The sequence below is a fragment of the Dromiciops gliroides genome, chromosome 1 (assembly GCF_019393635.1).
Source record: "Dromiciops gliroides isolate mDroGli1 chromosome 1, mDroGli1.pri, whole genome shotgun sequence".
NCBI lineage: Eukaryota > Metazoa > Chordata > Mammalia > Microbiotheria > Microbiotheriidae > Dromiciops > Dromiciops gliroides.
Window position 1 is genome coordinate 99,595,265 of NC_057861.1, and position 7,321 is coordinate 99,602,585.

Below are 7,321 nucleotides of genomic sequence, written 5' to 3' on the forward strand. Positions count from 1 at the left end.
GAATACCAAGTGATATTTCAACCAGGCCAATCACGTTTGCTGTATGTTGCAGGTGATAACATTTTGGGAAAATTCCATAGCTGAATGATGGTGATGACTCTGATTATAATGGTGATGATGATAATGACAATAATACATAGTCTAGCTGACATTTATTTTTCTTTTCGTTATGAAGGGTTTTGCATACATTATTTTATCCTCATAAAAAGCACATGTGGAGCATAGAGCCAATATTTTTGCCCCCATTTTCACGATGATAAAAGTAGGGTTCAAGGAGGTTAATTGACTAACCTAGAGTCACATGTCCAGTAAGTAGCTTAGCCTGAAGTCAAAACCAGGCCTGTTTGACTCCAGCTACAGCTGTGGTCTAAATAAATCCATGCATTTGCTACTGACTATTCTAACTAAATTCACTAAACCATCCTACAGAAATATAAAATCTCACAGTCCAGGGAATTAGATTGCCTCTCTTGACAAGTTGGTTACATAATTACAGCTTTTACTCAGAGTACTTCAGTACTGTGAGGAAGATCACTGAGTCATGGGTGAGTAAATGACTAACCTTGACTGGTATTAGGCTATTTTTGGAATAAAAGGAAAGAAGAGACTGAAATGTGTTGTGTTTGAATGTCTTTTTTTTTTTTTAAGCTTTGATATTCATATTACCGGAGACATTGCAATCTATGACCTGATTTCGAGTAATGAAAAAGTGATTCATCAGAAAGATGAGTTTTGTTTTGGACTTTTTTTTAATATGTGAGATGACTTCGCATTCATTGGTGTTTAAGAAATGTGTTTGAATAATGACGATATAGCTGAGATTTATGTAGTGCCTTACAATTACTGAATATAGTACATCAGTGATCACTAGTGATCTTCAAAACAGCGCTATGAGGAAGGGTAGGACAAATGCTAGACTCCTTTATATATGAGGAAAACAAATTTCAAAGAGATTACTTGCACTACTCAAGGTCATGTAACTGGTAAACGATAGAGCTCAGATTCAAATCCTGTTTGTTTAATTTCAAGTCTTTCTATAAGGCAACAATGCTCCTCATTAATTATTAGTTACTCTTTGGTGATGAATTCTCAATAGAGAACCCTGATTTCTGTTAAGCTCATGAGTATTATAGTCTGGTTATTGATTTTTGATGGGCATGTTTTGTTTCTATAAACATCATCAGTTTGCTGATCTGTAAGATGGATATAATCATCTCCATTTAGTCAAAGGATCTCTCCACATGAGGGGACAGATAAAATCAGTTTAACAAGAAATAATTGATCTGTTTTCTATAAAGTTCTGTAATAGATGCTAAGGCTCACAAAGATGACTGAGGCATAGTTAAGACCACAAGCAGCTTGCAATATAATGGGTGGGCATTTGGATAGGCATATAAAGGGAGTATAAAAGATGTTTGGAAATAACTAAAATACAAGATAGAGTGAGAATATTTCATAGTGAAGAAACTGGAAAGTATTACCTCAATTTCCACTTCTTAGAAGCCTCCCTTTCATTACTGCTCAGCTCAAGATCCATCTCCTACTGGAGCTTTCCTGATCTCCCCACCTTCTAGTGTGTTGCATCTTAAAATTACCTTATGTTCATCTTATAAACATGTATATGTGTTCCACTATAACATATACGTTCCTTGAGGACAGGAATTGTATTGATAGAACAAGTCCAGGGTTTGGAGAAGGGATAGGGAGGAGGGAAGAAAGGCACCATGTAAATTTTTGGAGAAAATATGAGGTGAGTTTTTGATTAAGGAATAAATTGACATGACCACTAGCTGCATGATAGATGGCCAAAATGGTCACCCTTAAAGAGGCAGTTTCTCAGCAAATAAAATTCTAATACCAGGTTGGCCACTAACTTGCCTAGTGGCCTGGGGTTTGTCACTCTTTCTCCCTCCATAAAAAATTTCTTATTTATTCAATGGGAATAATGATATCTTCCTTGTCTACCTCATTCTCTGGAGGAGAGGGATCAAATGAGAAGAGGCACAGCTGTGGTTACGGCAGGACATTTCCTGATATTTCTGCTCAATAATGACTTTTTGTTTAAGCTGTCGAGAGCAATCCATTTTTCTGATGTAGATTCATTGATCATGAGACCAGACATATTGCCGGAATAAGCTGAGATAATGTAACAGAGGTGAAGACCTGGGCCAGACCCAGGAACAATGATACCAGATGGGAAAACCACTCATTATTGAGGAATTCCTCAAAATATTTTTTCTTTTGTACCCATGCTGGGCCCAACTTAAAATCCTCTCCCCTCACGGAAGTCTCCAGAGGGCAGAGCTTTTCTAGTGTGGTCCAATGGATAGAGTGCTGGGCCCTAAAGTCAAGAAACCCTGAGTTAAAATCTGATCTCAGATACAAGCTATGTGACTGTGGGCAAATTATCTCAATTTGCTTCTTTCCTCAACTATAAAATAGGCATAATAATAGTACATATCTTGCAGGATTATTATGGGTATCAAATATGATATCTGTAAAGCACTTAGCACAGTGCCTGGCACTACATGGATTCTAACTAATAGCAGTAATAAGCAGCAGCTTGGTGGCACAGTGGATGGAGTGCCAGGTCTGGAGTCAGAAATACTCCTCATCTTGACTTCAAATCTGGCCTCACACACTTACTAGCTCTGTGACCCTGGGCAAGTCACTTATCCTTACTTGTCTCAGTTTAGAATCTGTAAAATGAGCTGGAGAAGGAAATGACAAACAATTTGCAAAGAAAACTCCAAAATGGGTCATAAGGAGCCTGGCACGACTTAAAATAAGTGAACAGCAATAACAAAAGTAGTAGTAGTAGTAGCAGCAGTGGGAGCAGCAGCGATGGTGGTGGTGGTGGTGGTAGTGGTGGTAGTAGTAGTAGTACTAGAACTATGATTGAATCCTTGGAATCTAAATACATATTAGTCAAGCTTCCCAGGATTTTAGATTCAGAGACAACCAGAAGGCCCTGGATCTGATGATACTGTACTTCAGGATTTATTATGTTTTTCTTTTTTTCTTTTAATTTTTAACATTTGTATTTAAAGTTTTGAGTTTCAAATTCTATCCCTCCTTCCTTGCTCCTCTCCCTTTCCCACTCCCTGAGATGGTAAGCAATCAGATATAGGTTATACATGTGTAATTATATAAAGTATGATCATATTATTTATTTTATATAAGAGACTCGAAAAAAAAAGAAAAATGAAAGAAATTAGAAAATAGCATGCTTCAATCTGTGCTCAGTATCAATTCTTTCTTTGGAGGAAGATAGTATGCTTCATCATTATTCCTTTGGGATTGTCTTGGGTCATTGTATTGCTAAGAATAGCTAAGTCATTCACAGTTCCTCATCGAAAAATGTTACTGTGTATAACATTCTTCTGCTTCTGTTCACTATGCAACAGTTCATTTATTAATGTCTTTTCTGAACTGCATGCAACACTCTTCATATGGGCTCAAGAGGAATAAATACCATAAGGATCTCACTCCCCTCACACTGGACAGTGTACATTTATTAAAGCATGCCAAGAGGCCATTAGCTGTTCAGGCTACATATATTGACTCACAGTATCTCAATTGGGAAGGTAATCCAGAGGCCACATAGAACAACCCACACCTGACCAAGCATCATCATACAATTTGTCTGACAATTGGTTACCTATCCTTTGCTTGCTGACTTCTACATAGAAGAAGAGTTCATAAGTGACGGTCTTTGAACTTAAAAAAAAAATAACTATACTTCAATATAAATGGTTTCCTTTGTTATCTTATAACAATAACAACAATAGCTAGCATTTCTGTTTGCCAAATGCTTTACAAATTTACTACAGGCTCAGTGGTCTCTGTGCCACCTAGTTACACTTGAAACATTGTGTTCTGAGAAGGGATTCATAGGTCTTGCCAGCGACTGACAAAGGATGTTGTAATGATTGGAATGATGCCACCTGCTGGAGACTTACTGTAGGAAAGCTCCAACATGTGGAGAGGGCCTCTGAGGGCAGAACCATGCAGCTTTTCTTGGGCTTCAGGAAGTGATGTTGGCATGTAGGAGGAAGAAGGGGGAGGCTGGCGCGCTGGCTCGCTCTTTTTCCTGAGGACTCTGGTGGAGAAGGGAGCTAGAAATGTGCTCTCCCTTTAAAAGATAGATTAATCTAGGCCATTCTCTCTCTCTTTACCAAATTCTTATTCTCCTTAATAAAAGTCTAACTCTTGCTAAAGCTTAAAATTTATTGGTGACCACTCATTAGATATTTTAGACAGCATAGCTAGAATTTTAGACCCATACAATGTTCATATCACCAAAAAAGGTTAAGTGTTTTTGAGTTAAAAGAACTAATGACCCCCAAGACAGCATGTTCCACTTTTGATAGGGATTTTTATCTTAGTTAATACCAACAGGAAGTCAAAAATAGAGTTCTGTAGAATTTGGCTCTGTTCCTCTCTCCAGATGAATATTGATCCATTAGCCAATGCTATTTGTGGCTGGTCCCAAATCTACCTAACTATACTATCAGCTATATTTCTCCACTCCTTCCTCATGGGATTATTCACACTGCAGAAATTAAAGCATACCAATTTTATTAACTGTAATTAGAATATTTATTTAGGAATCCCATCTTAGACTCTTCCCCCAAGTAGCATCCCAATTGTAGCAGTCTTTCTCTCTCCTTGTCAGGATCTGATAATTTTAAACAGTTCCCAGGTGCCTGAACATAAATATTGAATATACCTATGAAAATCAACCTTCATCACAAGTACTCTTTCAAAGTTTTCTTATTGTATGTTACATGGGAAAGCTCCTCAGATTCTCAATCATTGCCTATCCACTTAGCTTTTACATATTATAGAAGGTTTCATAAAAGATTATGATATTAATCAATTCATCACATCATGATTATTACATGCCTACTATGTGCTTATAGAAGCTTATGGTGAATAGCATTTGTTATTTTTTTTTCTTTTGGGGTAATGTGGGTTAAGTGACTTGCCTGGGGGTCACACGGCTAGTAAGTATTAAGTCTCTGAGGCTGGAATTGAACTCAGGTCCTCCTGAATCCAGGGTGGGTACTTTATCCACTGTTCCACATATCTGCCCTTCAACATTTCTTTTGATAAGGTTGTAAGTATATTTGATAAAGTAGAAATATGTATTTGAAAAGGTAGAAGAAGTAGTTCTATGGGAGGCTTGAGAAGGGAAATGAAAGTTTGTGCTGGTTTTGGTGCAAAGTGAGTTAGAGAATGTCTTAGTATAGAATAAAATAATTATCTTTCTGCAGTGATAGTTTGTTTAGTCCTTAAAAGAAATCAATAATTTCCACAACCCCAGATGAAGAACAAATTGCTGTGTGAGGCATGGAAGATGCTCTGCCAAAACAAGTGTGTGTAGAAGGTATCAGAGTAATCTAAGAATTATGAAAGGTTTTTGTAAGAATTGGAGCCTGAGCTGATTCATGGAAAACACGTGGAAGAAATTAGCAGGCAAAGATGAGAAAACAATTTATTCCAGGGATGTATGTGTTTGGAAGTAGGGGAGGAATGAAGGAAAGATAAGGGGACAGTTGGAACAAATGAACAGTGATGGGAAAGGCCAAAAAAGGAAGGTGACTAATCAAGTTACACCAAAAGGGTCAAATAAATTTTTGCATAAATGAGTTTTCTTAATGACTAAAGTTTAACCTTTTATATGCACAAACTTTTGTTTTCTATTTTAATCACAAATGATATAAAGTTCTCCTAAAAAAGTTTAATATACTTTCTACCATTTTAAATAAAATGTACTGGGATAATGGTATTATTCCATGATGACTCAAGGTAATTATTATAAACATTAATTATTTTATGACATTGTGATGATAAGACTACACTGAGGTAAATTCAACTATATCACTCCTCACTGAAATGTTTCGAACTTCTTTTTAAAAAAATAATTCTTTTACTTCCCTCATTATCAGACTATCATTTATCACTGCTTATGACTGTCAATATATTAACTTCTAGGAGTAACCTCCCATCCTTCTCAGTTACTACTTCCAACCTAGTAAAACATATTTCCAGTCTTGTTAGAATTTTGTGTAAAGTATGAGTAAATAGATGTTGAACAGGGAACTGACATGATCTGGCCTTAGAGGCTTTTTTCTTCTTTTCCTTTTTGAATGGCTTGAAAAGATAAGGATTTCAGCTGTACTGTGGATGATAAAGGTGGCTAGAAGATTTTTACATAAATTGGGTATTTGAAAATTAGTAATACATAGAGTGTCCCAAAAGTCTTAGTGTAGTTTTTTAGCTATTAAAGCTTAAAGTTATCATCATATTCTCCTTCACCCCCACCCCAAATTGTAAATGCCTTGAAGGAATGAATGTCTGTTTCATTTGTTTAGTTGTTTGTTTGTTTGTTTTCCCTCATAATCTAACATACTGCTTTGTCTACAGTGAGGTGTGTTGATGATGACGATGGTGGTGGTGAGGACTGTGATGATGGTGGTGGTGTTGATTGTTGATGTGATGGTGAGGAGGAAGAAGAGGAGGAGAAGGAGAAGGAAGAGGAGGAAAAGGAGGAGAAAGATAAGGAGGAGGAGGAAAAGGAGGAGGAAGAGGAGGAGGAAGAGGAGAGGAGGAGGAGGAAGAAGAGGAGGAGGAGGAGAAAAAGGAGGAAGAAGAGGAGGAGGAGAAAGAGGAGGAGGAGGATTTTAGATGTTTGAGACCACTGAATAGGGGGAAAACTTCCAGATGAAGAAAGTGGCTAGATCAACAATTCAGGCTCCCACCTTTTGTGCAGCTTTTATTGGCAAGTTGCCTAGGACAATAAGAGGTTTTATGACTTGTCCAGGTTCAGAAAAGCAATGAGTGTCAAAGAAAGGATTAGAACACAGTCTTCCTCTGACTGTCTCCCATGCCTGAAATGTTCTCTCTCCTTCTAACTACTGATTTCCCTAAAATCTCCTCTTCTACAGGAAGTCTTCCCCAAACTCTCAATTCTGGTGCCCTTCCTCTATCCCAATTTTCTGCAAAATGGGTGCCATAATATTTAAACTAACTATATCATCTGTTCCGTTTTTTTAAGAAAAGTCCTTTGTAAATCTTGAAGTGCTATAGAAACTCATTATTGTTATATGCATTTAATCTGTGCAAAAACAACCCTAAATTTATTTTTTAATCTTGATTCTAGAATTTATTTTTTATCATAAAAGTATTTTATTATTTTCCCATTACGTGGAAAAGTAGTTTTCAACATTTGTTTTCATAAGATTTTTAGTTCCAAACTTTTCTCCCTCCCTCCCTTCCCTCCCTCCTCTTGAAGACAGAAAGCAACCTAATATAG

The 7,321-nt window shown here is 36.9% G+C and overlaps 1 pseudogene; it reads left to right on the plus strand.

The window, feature by feature from the left end:
* LOC122746191 overlaps positions 1–6,500 on the plus strand; it is a 194,173-nt pseudogene extending 187,673 nt beyond the window's left edge.
* The last annotated feature ends 821 nt before the right edge of the window (positions 6,501–7,321 follow it).